Below are 17579 nucleotides of genomic sequence, written 5' to 3' on the forward strand. Positions count from 1 at the left end.
CTGCAGGTGAATCAAGTAGTTTCTTAATTTTTCAAGTGGAAATTTCAGACACACAAGATAAGTTACTTATAGAAAAAGAGATCTGGTTTAATAACTTTCCTGTGAATATATAAAAATCAATTTTGCTGCTTATTCTTGTTAGGAAATTAACTGCAAATATGTCTTTCAAAATATTTTTAAGAAGTGCTTGCTAAAAAAATTGAAATCATTCTTTAATGTGTATAAAACAATATAGGAATATTCTGCCATTTATTATTTGAAATCAAATTATTCTGAAAATGTGTGTCATTTGTGACATTAATTTTTTTTTACTGTGTATTTTTTAATAGAGACGAAAATTAATTGTTTATCCATACAAATATCATCTCAATTCATTGTGGTGGAATATCGCAGAAGAAATATGGAGTCAGATGTCAAAAGATTTGCATTTGAGTTAAAAAAATTAATAAACACTTTTAAAACTTGTATATGTGAAAGATTGCTCTTAGATTATTGCATCTGCCACTTTGATACACAGATATTAATGATGCCAAAGTTTTCTGAAAGTAGAATGACATGATTTATGTGAAGAGAGAGGACAGCTGTTCTTTAGTCATTTTTTGAGACTACAGCATCTTCCTTTCTCTGGTGCCAGGTTTGTAATTAATTTTAAAAAAAAAAAACAAAAAAACCACAAAAACAAAACAACCCAAAAAAACCTCACACACACCAAAACCCCACTTATTTCTTCAACTTCACGTGTCTGGAAGTGGCTGAATCAAATTCTGTCTTGACCTTTGCATGAAGGATTTTTAGTTGTATTATTACAGTGATGGGATCATCCAGTGTCTGCTGAGTTGCAAAGTACTTGTAACATTTTAAGCCATGTTGTGAACACTAGTGACATTGTCAGAGAGGCTTCTGTGTAATACACATGCATGACTGTGGGAAGAAGTAAGCCTAGTTGAGCTGCTAAGTTGCTCTCCCACTTCTGCTGTAGAGTGGTGAAGCTCCGATGGGGAAGCTGCCTTTGAGCTTTTTATTCCTTTTAGGTCACTTAGGAAGGAGATTTATATGTATCAGTCTTGCAGATTCTGAGCATGGAAGGTTTTAAATAGCTTTGTGTATGCTATCGTGTTGGCTAGTAGGCTGTAGTAGAGACCTCAGTGGTAAGGATTACCTTAAGTAATATTCAGTAGTAAATTAAGCCTATTTCTTGGGTCTTCACAGACACCAGTTTTGGTTTGTGCTGGTTTTAGAGTGCTTTTGCCATTTCAGAAAATACTTTAGACAGTGATGTTGAGAACCAAATGTTACTTCATGTCAAGGCATAGTGCTAAGCACAAGATTTCTTTGCTGCTCTTTACACTTGATCTTGCTTTACTGTGTTTCAGACAGTCCATCTTACTTAGTTGTATACTTTGCCAAGTTATATTCACTGTTGCATCTATCAAAACAAATAAATGTTACATTGATTTGGTAACCTTGGAATGGGGGCAAGGGAGAGAGGGGAGAGTTTCTAATGTAATAGAAAGTTTCAAAGACTTTTAATTTCATTCGCATGCCAGTATGCAACTATTGTAGGTCCAGTATTATAGCTGTAGGGAGTTCAGTTAGCTTAATGTGTTTATAATGCAGCATGATTCCTGAGTTTTAATCTTTTATGCAGAATTTAGAGTCTTCACTTAATGTGCTCCAGAAAGTACATTGTGTGTAGGAGTACTTTATGTAGGATTATTAAACAAAATGGTCCAGAGTTGAAAACTGATCAAATATGATCCACGCTTATTTGTAAATCACTTAATGAATGATACTAATAAGTTCAATAAGCTATTTTAGTGTTTTTTGATCTAGATGGAAAACTCAAAGGCTTTCAGATCTTAGGGGCCTCTAGCCATCCTGTGAATGTGTTATTCCTATTTGATACCTCCAAGTCCAAGACTGGTTTGTCCTGGTGAGCAGGGAGTCAAACAAGAGTGGCAGGAGACCTATGGGATGAAAAGTAAACATAAAAATGAAGCATGAAAGAGGTGGATGCAGGAACAGGTGACCTGGAAGGATTTTAGTTGCTGTTTTAGCATGAAGGGACAGGGTTAGATAAGACAAAACCTTCACAAAGCATATGTGAAGGGGAACCGAAAGGCTCCTGTGGGTGTATAGGAAAAGGAAGACTGGGGAAAACCGTAAGTGGGGCAGGGGACCTGATGAAAAAGGACATGTAAAAGCCTGACGTACTTAATGCCTTTTTGGATTCAGCCTTTATTGTTAGGACTGGCTTTCAGTAATCCTAAGCCCCTAAGACAGGTGGGAAAATGCAGAGAAGGAAAACTTAACACTTGGTGGAAGAAAGTCAGGTTAGGGAGCATTGCAAACAAACTGAGCATATTTGCAATCTGATGAGATTCACCCACAAGTCCTGAAGGAACTGGTCAAAGTCATCATGAGGTCATTCTAAATTACCTTTGGTGATCACCAAAGGTTGAGGTCACGGTGATCCTCTGTCGTGCAACAGAGTGTACCTCAGCAAGTTTGCAGATGGTACAAAGCTGGGAGCAGTGGTGGTTGGATCAAATGGTTGTACAGTCATTCAGAGGGACCTTTACAGGCTAGAGAAATGGGTCAAAAGAGATCTCATGAAGTTCCAGAGTCCAGTGGACTGGCCTCCCCATTGTGAGAGGAATAGGGACATAGTAGAGAAAGTCTCGCAGACAGCCACAAAGGTGATTAAGGGGTAGGAACATCTCACACATTAGGAGAGGCAAAGCAAGCTGGGATCATTCAGCATGGGTATAAGAAGGCCCAGATAGATGTGATCAGTTTGTATGAGTACATTATGTATTTGTGTGAAAAGGAGACTGAGCAAGACCTTAGCGGTGTCCAGTGAAAGGACAAGAGGCAATGGGCACAAACTGCATACAGGAAATTCTCTGTAAACATAAGATTTGGGTTTTTTTTTCTGGGGGGGTGGTCAGAAACTGAAGTTTGTCTTGAAAAGTTGTGGTCTTCACCTTAGAAGTACTCAGAACCCAACTGGACACTGTCTTGAGCAGACTCCTTCAGGTAACCTTATTTTGAGATGTGAGTTAGACTGGAAGATCTTCAAAGGTGTCTTCCAACTTTATCTATTCTGTGAAAATCAAGTTTATTCTATTCTGATGGATTTGCCTATGTGATTATCATGAGTTAACTCCAGTCAGCAAGTAAGTACCATGCCTCCACTTGCTCATTCGTCCCCAACCCTGTGGGGTGGGGAGGAGAACTGGAAAAAGGTAAAACCCGTGGGCTGAGATAACAACAATTTAATAACTAAAATAAGGTAAAATAACCGTAATAATGAGAGAGAGAGAGAGAGAGAGGAATAAAAGTCAAGAAACAGTTGCTCACCACCCACTGGTTGATACCCAGCCTGACCCAAGCAACTATCAGTCCTTTCCGGGTAACTCCCCCCTAGTTCATATACAGGGCATGACATGCTGTGGTATGTAATGCCCCTTTGGCTAGTTTGGGTCAGGTGTCCTGTCTCTGCTACCTCCCTGCTTCTTGTGCCCTCCTCACTGGCAGAGCATGAGAGACTGAAAAGTCCTTGATCAGAGTAAGTGCTACTTAGCAACAGCTGAAACATCAGTGTGTTAGCATTGTTCTTAGGCAGCACTGCACCATCTACAACTTTATCCCAACCAAAACCAGGACACTATTATTTACTTCATGTATCAATAAAAGATGAGACGGAATCATTTTAAACACCATTTTGTGTGTTACAGTGTTCCCATATAATGATAAAAGCTGACATTTTGTCAAATTTCAGATTTCTTTCCAGTGATGGACGGCTAATAAGCAGTATACTTTTCATATTTTTCTACGTAAAATTAAGACTTAAAATCTTAAAATACATTTTTGGAATATTAAATTCTGAAGTACAATGAATCTTAGTAAGTAACAATAAAGAATGCCTCGATTGAAGTTCTTTAATAGCAAAGAATGTGAAATTGAAGTACTTCATGGTATGAACTAACTGCTCATCTGCATATGAATTATTATTGAATTTATTAAAAACACCAAATAAAATATTACTATAGGGCTTTGTCTCCAAGGCTTTTTTTGGTACTGAGGATGTTATCTTCAGTAAAACTAGTAGGAATATAATTTTCAAGAGTGTCTATTAGCATTAATATTTTATCTGTGAAGAACTTGGAAGAATGATTTACTTCTGTTAGTTTTAATGGTCTTTTATAGCTGAAAGGTTCTGTGCAAAAGGAATCCACATCTTTAAAATTACTGAGTAACTGTTTTGCTCTTCCAAATACTTCTTTAAGCACAGTGAATTTTACGGGATAAAAAAGCAGTCTTGTATAGTTAATGCAAATGATGCATTAAGTTAGACCCTTCTCCCAGAGTACAATTTAAAGGTACTCAGAAGTCCAATTATCTTTGATTTAGATGTAAAAATTGCAAAATAACAGCTGTGCCTGCTGAGTGAATATTCCTCTGCAAGAAGGTAGCTTATTTGAACAGAGTGGAGGACAGGTTGCTGAGGGAATGTTTGCCTCTTTTGGCTCTTTCAATTTTAAGTGCTTCTGGTCAGCTGAAAATGCAAGTAAATTGCAAAATGGTACCAGCAATTTAGAATTTGTAACTTCTAAATTGTCATTTTGCATGTTACAAAATATTTTAGGTTATTTAGCATTTATTGTGTCTATTTGTGGAACACAATCACATTACATTTCAAATTAATACTAACAAATGTTGCAGCAAATCTTGCTAAATTTGACTGCATTTAAAAGTACAGCTTTTTCCATACTACATTACAAAGTTTTTTTGGATGAGGCCTTGGGTGGCATGGTTTAGTGTGAGGTGTCCCTGCCCATGGCAGGGAGGTTGGAACTAGATGATCTTAAGGTCCTTTCCAACCCTAACTATTCTATGATTCTATGATGCTAAAGAATCACTTTGCATGTGTAACTATATTGAAATGTGCTATAATTTACAGTAGAATTTTATTATGTAATAATATAAAGTAGTGTTAGTATAATACTAAAAGTATTTTATTAGCATGAAGCATAAATCATATACATTATAGCATATAGTACTAGCGGAGTATATATTAGTAGTATATTGAATTTTTAATATAGAGTAGTATTAGAATATATTATTTAGGTTATATATTTGTTTAGAATTGAATTCTGAAGCGTATGTTTCAATTGAAGTTCTGAGGATGCTTCCCTTGGTGTGAATGCAATATTAAGTGCAGTTATGTAAACTAAGATCATCTTAAAACTGTACAAAATTGTATGAAAATGAATATGTCTTTCTGTGAAAACAGATGAAATACATATATTCCAGTATTAATAAATATTGGTCTAATTTGGTCTTACAACACACTGATCATGGAGCTTTCCAAAACTTCCTGGCGAACCTCCTTCAGGGCATATCTGGCTTCTCTCTTAGAAGATTTTCTTATTATTTTTAAAAGAAATCTATTTTCAATATAAATCTTACCCAAATTTTATTGCCACTTTCCTTATCTGAATGTCTTTCTTCCCCAGCCACTGCTGTTAACTTTTTGAAGACTCTTGCAGTTGTAGTTATCTCTGTTCAGTCATGTTTATTTAGCTTAAGCATCAATTCATTTAAACTTTTCATAAAGGTCATGCTTCATTTATGTTTAGTCATTCTCATTTTTCACTTCTGGACTCTCAGTTGGTTTGCACTTCTTGAATTAAGTTGCCCAAAACATAATGTATTGCCTTAAGGTCATACTGCTGCTGAGCAGAGTGGAAAGTTTATTTAGCACGTCCAAGTAACAGCACTTCTGTTCCAAGGCTTCATTTTTTGCAACAGTGGAGTCTTTTTGGTTCATATGCTGATTGGTCTGCTCTTTCTTTTTTCCTGCCCAACCACAGTCTTGCCAGTTGTTTTGCATCTTGTATTTGTTGCAATAATTATTCCTAAGGGTCAGATTAGTCTATTTTGGCTTTAGCCATATAAGAATTAGGTAACTAGCTTAGACTGGTTGCACAGACTTGTAGGGAGAAGACTTCTGAGGCTGATTTGTATTAATATGGATGATATGAACCAGTTAGAAGCCAGACAACTAGCTTAGAAGTTCTAAATCAGCAGGTAAGGGAGGCAAGATGAATCTCAGCCTTGGTGTAAAATACTGAAATTGCATTACTGACTTTCATCCATTAATGCATCTGTTCCTTAACTTATTAAGGCATTTTTAATTTCTTAATCCATACTCCAATGCATTTACAGCTCCGTGCAGCATAATGGCAGTTGAAAGTGTAGTGAACATAATTTTTAGTCTCTCGTTAGGATTACTCAAGAAAATATGCAGTAGTATTGGGGTAGATAGACTCCTGTGGAACTCCATTTGGTTTGATCCTTTTATTACAACACTGAACTGTTGGCATTTCCTCTGAGTGCTTAAAGGATCCTGCTGAAATCCAAAGAATGTGCTAGTTTGTGGTTAATATAGCTGAAGAATATGAATCTGGCAATCATACCATAGGTCAGTTGCAGTCACCTTCAAACTGGTTGTCATTAATATTAGCATGCGTAATTTTCTCTGAAGTGTACATAATTTTCTTTGGAGTGTAAACTTGAAAGCAAATTTCATGAAAACACATCTTCATGGAGGCAAATGCTGTTTGGATTGACATTATGTGAACAGGTGTCAAAAAATTGTCTTTTAATACACTATCTGTTTAACATCAGCATCTTAGCCAAATCAAGAAACCTTTCTTCCTCTTATACTTTGCCGCTGAGTCAGTGATATGCATTTATCCTCAAAAAAACCACATTTGAGATAAAAAAAAAACATGACTTGCTTCTTCTCACATACAAATCTGTCAAAGAAAATAAAAATGTTCAATAAAGGTGTGTTAAAGGATATTGGGAACAAAATGTCACTGTTGCAATCTGATCTTCTTTCACATAATATTGGGTTAATTCACATCTTGGGGTGATGCTTTACAGGAGCAGAACAGAGGACAAAAAGAATTGCCAAGAACAACTGCTTATTGAAGAGCAGTTCCTCACTTTTAGAGAAAAAGTTATCTCTGTGTTCCAGAGAATAGGTATTTGATCACTGTTGTGGGTCTTTTTTCCAAGTACCGGGAAAAGGAACGTGGACTTTCTCTCCCCCACTCTGGCTTGCTTTAAAATTAAAGTAAATAAATAAATAAAAAGCTATAATTATGCCAACAAAACTTATTCTGAACTTTTAATATTTACAGTTTATGAGAGATGCAGAATCATTGTGAGAAGCCTTAAAAGTCTGCTGATGCTAATACACTGGAAGAACTGGTAGCTGAGGTAGTCTTTTATCTTTGTCTCCTGAAGCTGTGCAGCCCTGAAGTTTTCCTGTAGAACAGAGGAGGAATTACTTTGAAACCCTTTTCTTTTCAGCTTTGGTAGAAAAAAGAAAACAGTGAAAAAAACCCAAACCAAAGCAGAAGCAACCAAGCAAACAAAAAGCCCACTGACCAAGCAACAATATACTGTGTTTCTTGGAAATGTCTAAAAAATGTTGTCATACTTAGTTTTGCCTTATAAATTCTTAGCTAGTAAGCAAGCTATTAACTTTAGCCCAGATATTGCTATAATGATCTTTAAAAACATACACAAATACATACTCATGTTTTGTTGTTATTTGGAGGTATCTCTGTTTTATATGAAAAAAGGGCTAGGAGAGAAGAAAACACAAAATAACACTGAGAAGACTTGAAAACATGCAATGTCCCAAGAGACAGCTACTTGCTGAAAGTTGTCAGATCTGATTAAGGGAGCTGTTGGCATCAATCAGACCTGACAGTAGTATATCAGAGGTTAGTACAACTATAATTAGTGAACTGATTAACAGCAAAAAGGAAAAGAGAGTAATGTTTTGGATCAAACTCCCTTAAAACATTTAGATCATTATTTAAACTTGAAGCCTGAGTGGCTAATTATATCTTCTACAATATAAGAGCTAAATTTCACAAAGCATGCAAGCTGTTCTTCCTCATTGTGGTTAAAATAAGGTTTGTACTGACTACACAGACTGTTTTTCCTAGAAAAAAAATATACAGAGAGCAGGTGTTCTTACCACATTACTCCTCAGTACAGCTATCGTGATCCTAATGTATATTGTTTTCCACAGTTTCTCCTTAGATTAATGTATCTTCTCCACATGTAAAGCTTTTTATTTTTTTCAGTGAGAATATAAAAAACAGCAATGCTTTCACAGCAGCAACAAAAAGGAATTTTCTGTCCGATTCATCAGCCTGACTGGTTGTACTGGGTGTCGTTCCCATCTTGCCTTTGTCAGAGTCTGTTCTACTGATGTTTAGAAGTAGTGTTAGAACTCACAAATGAATTTTGTAATTGCTGGAACAGCCAGGACTCTGCTGAAAGCATACAATTTTAAATCTTAACATATGAGCTTAAATCTGTTAATCGTAACTGTGATACTGAGTGTACAACAAATAAAACAATATTGAAAAAATCAGTTCAACAGTATGTGTCATGTGTTATATGTGTCTCGCTGTGCTTAGGTGGTGTGCTGAGACATTATGAATTGGTTGCCTTTTCATTAGATTAGTTAGCTGGGTTCTGTAAAAGAACTGAACTGTCATGCATTCCTAGGATTAAGTTACAAAATAAAACATGCTGAACAATGTTAGGTTTCTTCAGTAAAAAAATCATTTGCCATTTTAATGAGTTCTGGGTGGCAGCTGTTACAGTTTTTGTGGTTCCCTTGTTGATTTCTAGACCTATTGTTGTTTGATTATTGGTGTTAGCTTTGGCAGCTTACTAATTGCTGCTAATATGCATCAATATAAAGCACCTCTGTAAGTCTTTCTAACATGGAAAGCTCAATCTTTCATGCATATACTTTTTTAAGAATAGTCTTATTATTGAATGTTTCTAAGACGCTTTTATATATGTGTATGTGATCCTGTATTGCTCTTACTTTAGACCACAAATACATGTTAAGATTTGATATGACATCATCTATCCACCCAAATAGGCATACTGCTCATCTGCGTATACTTCGTATTGTAAGGTGTCTCTTTTACTGGAGACATAATTCTGTTTTGACTATGTAAAACACAGCATCAGATGGTTGCCTCTGATTTATGAAAACCAAAATATTTGGATTAATTTTTTATTACTTCCTGTCTTCTTACCTCAAATTCTTGTTTTGAATTGCTGCCTTCTGTTTTACTTTGTGTATGTTTATTCCATTCCCTGCCTGAGCTCCAGTTCACATGAGGTTTTGTGAAATGCTTGCACAACTCATACAGAGTAAGAGTGCAATAAAAAGAGGAATAAAAGCAGCATTATGAAAGTGACTTGCAGGCTTCTGCTCTTGTGACATGTTTTGATGAAGTTTTACTTCAGAGAGTGCCGAAGTGGTGAAGTGTCCCTCATGGGGTGTGATATCAGGTATCTAATATTAAAAGTTGTGAGAAGCTCCAAAGCCTCACTGCTTAGAAGGGAAATGTTTCCAAACTGTATAAAACCCCCCAGCATAGTAGCTTTCCGTATACAACTGCAGGATATGCTGCATTCCAGTGAAAAGCTGTTCTGAGTGGATATGTGTAATTGAGTGCAGGTTTCTGTGTCTCCATTTCTGCACACGTAAAGCTCTTGCAGTGAATTTGCTGCCAGAAGAAAGCATCAAGATAAATAGTTAGAGCATGAATAGAGTAAACTGTGTAAGTTGCACATATGCCTTTGCCAAAAAGCTGTCTGAAGATGAGGAGTGCTGGCTGTGACTGAGCAATGCTTCCTCTAGAATCGGGCATGTGTTCTTAAATGCTGTTTTCAAGTGTGGTAAGAGGAAACAATAAGTGTGTGTAAAGGAGTGGGAGAAGAAGAGAGAAGACCAGTGGCAGGGTGAAAACAATAGAGAAGAGGAAGTTATATTAATTGAAATCTACGTAAGGATATCTTTGAGAGATTGTCAAGACAAGAAAGCAGCAGTGGCTAGAACAGGATTCTTTATTGCTGTCTGTCCATCATGAATCTCTATGGTGGAGATGAGTTTGCTACAGGCAGTAGTTGAGAGAAGGGCTGGTTCCATGCTTTCCAAAGCTTTTAGATCTTTACAGCTTGTATTTTGTACATAAATTACGTTTTTTCTTTACTTATATATACAAATGACAGAAGCCTTAAAATTGTTTCTTCTACAGCATCATCGAGGCACTTTAGAAAATACTACTTTTTGAGAGTTTAGTGAATTCCTATATTTGGAATGATGCTTTATTTCATCACATTTAATTTCAGTAAAAGAATTATTTTTAATCTGCAGTTGATGAAATAGTTTCTAGTCATATCTAATCATTGGTTTATGTTGTTAAAAGGCAAATTTCTGAAATACCTAAGATGCATTTTCCAGTGGAGAATATATATATCCAGTTATTTCCAGGCTGGTTTAGTCTCTTTACCTTTCCTTAGTTTTGGCTGTGATACCTTCAATCAGACTTTCTTATGCTAACAACAAAATGAGTAACTCCACCATCACTGGTCATTGCACAGAAGGAGCACTGGAGGTAGCCTTTAGAGGGCAGATGCTCACATAGCCACAGGCATCAGCTGGTTTTTATAATAAGTTTTGATTTTCTTTTTCCTTTGCTAAGGCTACTGAAATATTAAGAGGATTACTTACTAGAAGGTGAGAAAGGTACAAAGAAATGTTAATGCAAAATGGAAAAGATGCGGCTGTTAAAAGAGTAAAATAAATAGAAGAATGAAATTACAGTGGAAATGTGTATTACTTGTTGATTTAATCAGTGCTTTGAGAAACAATATTGTGAATTCCACAGAGAAAGATAACATAAATGGAGTATTTGCTGTTTATTTAGCAGCTATTCTAATGATTTCAAAGCAAAGAGGAAGTACTACCTTCATATAGGTATGTTAAATACAAAAATATTTCTGTTGTGCTGCAGGGGTGTGATGACATATGGTCACGAAATGTTTGTGAATCTTGATCCATCTTTGGGAAGATAATTTAATTTTGGAAACTTCCCATAACAAACAAGTTTTATTATTGTGATCATTCATGCAGAGGCCTCTGGAATTGTTTATTATAACCTTGAGCTTATTCTACAACTTCTTTGTAGGAGGAATGATAGATATTAATGCCCGGTGTATGCAGTAGTACAAATTCAGACTTACAGACCAAATGTTTGAAAGTATGTGTGTGTACCACTGTACATATTTTCATAATTCTGATATAGTGAAGTCATATATAATGATGTCCTCTGTTAAAGGAAGATGTTGAAACTACATATTAGTTTGTGCTACTACTGCTCTGCTTATGGTATGGCAATGTGCAGGCTTATTCTGGAATAATGCTGTTACTCAGAATATCAACACTATCCAGTCGAAGTACGAGGCATTTTTCTACCTTTTATGTTCTAGAAAGCTACGTAACCACATATTAAAATACTATGTTATCATGCACAGGGCATGGGAGTAAATAAATGATAAAGAATATTAATATAATGCTTTATTAGAAAGGACTTGCATACTGCATTTATTAGTGCAGTGTAAGAACGTGTGTGTTAAGGTTCTTATAGCCCTACAGGATGATGATATTTTTGAATCTATGGTGAGACATAGGTATGTTGTAGTAGAAAAATTCTGTATACCATAGAGAAGTACTTACCTGCTCTTTTCTAGGTGAGAACAATTTGTTGCTGTGGATGGTTCTTTTAAGTAATGGTCATGTCTAAATGTTAAAATTGACCACTGTTGATAGGTGTTATTCCTGATGACAGGTATTAGCTGCTTCTCTGAAAAAATCCCCCAAAAGATGTTTTCCTCAACGTTTATGAAAGTTGCACACCAGCTTGCCATCTCTAACAGTTCTTGGCATATTGTTTGCATGAGCCTACTAATAAGACAAAAAACAGTCAAACGTTTTTGATTACCATGATTCTTGGAAACACTGTACATAAAGAACTACTCCTCATAACTCATTTGTGAGCACAGTAGCAGGAAAATTAAAACACAGGAGTAAATGCTAAGCTGAAGTAAAGTGAAATATTTGGGAGGCGGAGCAGCTGCTCTCTGTGCAGATGTGAGAGATTTCCACAAAAGATTTTGGTTTGTGCATCCTTTGTTTTGGTCCTTCAGACTTTTCTACCTCTTTTGCCATCTTTTTTAATTTTTCTATTCAGAGCTTTTAATTCATCAGTTCAGTTCAGGTCAGTCTTCTGTGATTGTTTTACTGGCAAAGTCTAGTGCCTGTAAGATTGGCAATTCTTTATTTGGACTTAATATCTAATGGTTATACCATTTTTGTAGTTCCACAAAAGCCTTTACTCATACTCACTTTGTAAAAATTATTTTATCGAACAGCTCACTGCCAGCAAGATCTATTTTCTGAGTGGTGCCAATTACAGCAGACTAGTTTTCAATCTTCTGTTTCTGCTGTTTGTTGGGAATGTTTCATTTTTATTCTCAGGAATGTCCATGAAATCTCTGCTATAAGAAATATAACAAAGTCTTTCCTTTGTAATCTTTTCAGCAATTCATTCAAACATCCTGTATTTAAATAATAGTTGAATTCTGTTTATCATGTGCATTAGGAATAAAAACTTAAAAAAATCTGTTTGAAGATAAATTGCCAAAAGTGTGTTTGGCTTGTAGAGTATTTACTGTCACAATATACAAACTTATATAAACCCATTGTCAGTCACAAAATTAAGGTTGTTATCAGGTCTGATAAAGCAAAAACCTAAAATGAAAACATGTTTAAAATTTGCCATGCATGCCTACTTTAGTAATGATGCCTTACCTTCCAGAAGGGTTTGAACAGATGTGAGATAGACTGTTTTGAGAATCCTCTTTCAAGGTATCAGGGCAGGAAGAGTTTAACTTACTAACCTGATGATTCACAACCAACTGTTCTCCCTCTTCTTTGTAATCATAATGGTATGTTGTCTAAACCAAAAATGGGACACCGGTCCTTTTTTCCTGTCATCCCAGTTGATGTTTAGCTTGAAATCCAAGTAAACCAGTTCTTTATACATTTTGTTTTGACAGTACCTGGCACACAGAATGATACAGGTCTTTTCTAATTGTTTGCTGGAAATCATAGTAATTAGGAAGTTATCTGTGGGTTTTTTTCCTGATTTTTGATTTATTGTTGTATGTATGAAAGACACAAAAGGTCAACTAAGTGACTTGCAGGCTAAAGTGGGTAAAGAGAGGACAACTGTTCTTGAAAATGGTCTTGAAGAACTTAAAATCAGTGAGTTCTGTAAGATGGGACATTATAACTAAATATTTTACGTAGTTTGGTCTGAAATATTTTCATATGTGGATTGTACCTGTGGGAGTGGGAATTTGAGAGGATAATCATAGTTTTACTAGCCTCAGAGTGTTTGCAAAAATTGTTCAAGCAGAAGATAGTTACTAGTCATGTGCAAATGTGTTTCGGAGAACTTAAAGCAGCAAAAAAATTCAAAGGATTGCAAATGAACTATTGAAAAGGTGAACTTGCAGGCTGTGCCAACTGCTAGAAATTAATGTTGGACTCTAAGAAATTAATGGAAGATCATTTGATTTCAGCGAGACCCTAAGCCTTTACAGACTAATAAGAAAAACCTAAATCCAACAACGATCAGCATTTTATGATTATATGATTTTTTAACTATGGTGAAAACGTAACTGCCTCTTATAGTGAAGTCTGGCTTCTAAGAGTACTAAAGAGAAACTGACAAAAATAGTTAGAAAATTATGCAATTATAGAAAAATGCATTTTCACAGTCATTCTAAATTTTGTCAGTTGACATGGAAGTTATCAGCTAGTGTCATCCTTGTTGACTCCATTTTTCAAAGTGACTTTTTTTTTTCAGTTCTTACCGAAACATTATGCAAAGTAATGTTAGGATAGGTTAAATATCTCCAAAGGTAAATTAAATAATTTTGGTTTGAAAGTTTTTTGTTTTCTTTTGTTTAGTTTATAAACTGTTAACTCTTTTGATATAAAAGTGAAATGGAGCAGCAGTGCTCACCTAAGACAAAAGACACTGTGATAATCCCATGTTTTTCCTAGTAGAAGAAGTCGTTGTGGAATAGTTACTAATGATAATCCAAAAAGCATTGGAAAATGAGAATTGTATGTGCAGAGAGAAAGATAAGTTGACAGTAGAAATATTGACAGTTAACCCATTTCTATTCAGCCATACCCTAATACAAAAACCAGATTGAAATGTCATGCATGAGTTGCAGTTCATTAAGCAAATGTGACACTTTATTTTCTAGCTATTTCAATACTAAAAGAGGTGAAGTGGTGAAATAGCAATATAAATGAACATGCTTCTCAGTGTGCTGATAACTCAAGTAAAAATAAAAAGAGAAAATATTAAAAAGATGTTTCAAGGCTTGGTTACTGTGTCCTTCCCTTGCCCCCAAACAGAAAGCAGAAACCTTTTGCTGAATCTGAGTTTTGAGTTTATAACTTTGTGGATAAAATACATTGTTTCTGAAAATTAATTATAAAAAGAAAAGCCACTACTGCATTTAAAACTAATTATGAGATGGATCATAATGCTACTTTGTTTATTATTTTAATTGAAAAAATAATCTTTGTTAACATTTGCTGATTAGCAACATTTTTTTTTTTAGCTATTTTTAATTAGTACATTTCATATTTGAATTCAGTTTATGGTTTTAGACTACAAAGATAATTTGGGGGTTTTTTGAAGGAGTTTTTTTCCAACTGTAATTTTTATCTGCAAAATAAATATAAGAACCAATCATATTTTCTGGCCAGACATTCTCTGGAGATCTCTGGTCTTACTAAATGAGACAGTATATCAAATATAGTTTTTAATTCAGGTCATTACTTTGAGTTTTAAGATAGGATCAAAGTAAAAGACCATTATAATAAATATTTAGTCATCACTTAGAAATGGAAAAATTAATGATACCAGTTTAAATATATATCCTGATAACATGACTGACATAAAAAAAAATAAACCTGTGATCTGCACATTGCCAATTTAGATTTAGCAAATTAGCTAAGTAGCTTGCATTTGTAGTATTTCACACCTTAAAGTCTTAATATGCATTGCTAAATATATTTCCTCACTGTTTGCTAATTACTGTTCTGTGGAAGTACAGCTGCTAATTTTTTGTGGTTGACATGGCTCATTTTAAAGTGATAACAGTTGCATCTGTAGTAGTGTTAATAAATTATGGTCATACATTTTTACACCTACTATTTTCTACAAGCATTTGAAAAATCTGTATTTGCTAACAAAATGCACCCAGTAATATTTTAACAAAACATAGAAGCACTTCTCACACCCCACTATTCTCTCAGTGATATTAGTGACTTGGTGAGTGATATGTTAAGTTTTAAATATTGCAGGACAGTCTGTAATATCACAGAGTCTTTTCAGGAGTAATTCTTGGTAATTAGTAAAGACTGATATATTCTGATGGTAAAATAATTGGACTGGAACAATATTGTGAGGCAGTGCAGGGAAAAATATTTCTCTAAGGAGAATAAATATTATCAGGGTATATCCTGTAGAGATAAGTGAAGAAGAAAGTGTTTGTAAGTGCGTTTGTTTTGTAAGATACACTTTTTTTCTAATATTCTGAAAAAAACACAGGAGAACGTATGCAATCCAGGAGGTTCCTGGAGTACACTGATGAGAACTTCCTCCTCCAGGTTATAGAGGAGCCAGTGAGGAGGGGGCTTGTTGGGAATGGGAAGATCAAAAGCAGACTTGACTGCAGTGACCATGAGATGGTGGAGTTAAGGATCCGGAGGAGAAGGAACAGCATGCTCACAGTCCTGTACTTCGGGAGAGCAGACTTTGGCCTCCCCAGAGATCTGCTTAGAAGAGTACCATGGGATAAGACTGGAGGGAAGAGAGAGGAAGACAGAGCCAGGGTTTTTTCAGTGACAGGACCAGAGGCAAATGGGCACAAACTGAAACACAGCAGGTTGTGTCTGAACATCAAGAGACACGTACTGTGAGGATGACCGAGCACTGGCACTGGTTGCCTAGTGGGGTTGTGGAGTCTTCAGTGTCGGAGATACCCAAAAGCGTCTCGGTATGTTCCTAGGCAACTAGCTTTCAGCTAGCCCCACTTGAACCAGAGAGTTGGGCAAGATGACCTCCAGATGTTGCTTCCAACCTCAACCATTCTTTCATTCTGTAGCTGTGAAGTCTGTCAAGCTGGGTTTCAAAAATGTTGAGACAGCAAATCAATTTCTTTCTAAAAGCTGTTAATATTATGCTGGTGGTATTTAAGGTAATTGAATCTTCTGATGGGAAGAAATGCTCTTGCTCAAGTTTCGAGAAGCAATTTTCATAAAGATTTTGTAAGTCTCTGCTAGTTCTCTGTGTCTGCTTTTCTTAGCCAGGGCCTTGAAGCATTATTCATAATTACTCAGTGTTATTTTTGCATAATTTCTGTGCTAAGAAACTGGTTTTGGTGCTACATTAATGTGTGCCGTTTATATACCTCACAGCATCACATTTGGAAGCCACCTAACCTGTCTTCATGTTTGGGGTCAGTCTGGAATTTAGTGCAGCAATGTTAATTTTTTGTATTTGTACATTGTGTTCCTACAGACAAGATTTTGTTTGAGAAGAAAATGTCATGAATCACATATTCTGTTGGGCTTACATTATCTGGTTGAATTTGAGATTGGATGCTGATAGGGTCTCTTAAACTTTTAATTTATATAATTTTTTAGTAATCTACCATGGCTGCTTAGAGTATAGGAAATGCTGTCTAGATGAAAACAATGGTGTATGTGTAAGCCTTTGTAGGGACTTACTAGTATATTTGCTATAGAAGCATTATCATCTATAAGATTGAACTGTGTGTCATCTTAGTAGTGTCTTATTTCTGAATGTATAAATTTAAAAGGAACCTTTATTTTAACAGTTCTAATTTCTTTTTCTGTGCAATAAGTGAAGTTGTAAGGTAAGCTTTGTGCCTGTCCCAGAAATCTCTAGCTTTGATGGATAGTGATTCATTATATTTGTTATGAATAGGCAATAAATAATTGCTCTTACATCATAGTCATAACTTGCAGGCAAGTTGCTACTGAATTTATTACTGAATGGGTGAGATTTATTTCTAGGGGCATTTTATACTTAGCAGTTAGCACCTAAATAGGAAATTATTTTGTTGAATAGTTCATGAGAAATCTGCATTTCTATTTCTATTTAAAACAGCTGCTGAGAATTTTTCAGAGCGAGGAATGAGATCCTTTCTTTGAGTGACCACTTTGATTTTGAATTTCAAAAAGCTACTTTCTCGAGTTGTTGTGTTAGGGTCAAATGAAGTATGCTGAGTATGTTATCAACGTGGGGAATGGAGGGTACTACAATTCTGTGGCAACTGTAAATTGAATGTACCTCAGTTTTATCTCTTCGATAGTCTGTTACTGAGGGATTTATGCAAAAAGAGAAGCCATTGCAAAGGCATGCAAGAAATGGCACCGTAACTGGGACTTACGACTGACCTGCGTATGTGAAACAATGAAGTTTGGAAACCACCTTTTCCAGGACTTGTGGAAGTTGTTTAATCTGTTTTTTGCCAGTGCAAGGATCAAAATATTAAAA

General features: G+C 35.5%; 1 protein-coding gene across 4 annotated transcripts in view; it reads left to right on the forward strand.

The window, feature by feature from the left end:
* ASCC3 (activating signal cointegrator 1 complex subunit 3) overlaps positions 1–17579 on the forward strand; it is a 282281-nt gene that overhangs the window by 98471 nt on the left and 166231 nt on the right. The gene's annotated exons all lie outside the window — the stretch shown is intronic.

This window comes from Psittacula echo, assembly GCF_963264785.1.
Source record: "Psittacula echo genome assembly, chromosome: 4".
NCBI classification, from domain to species: domain Eukaryota; kingdom Metazoa; phylum Chordata; class Aves; order Psittaciformes; family Psittacidae; genus Psittacula; species Psittacula echo.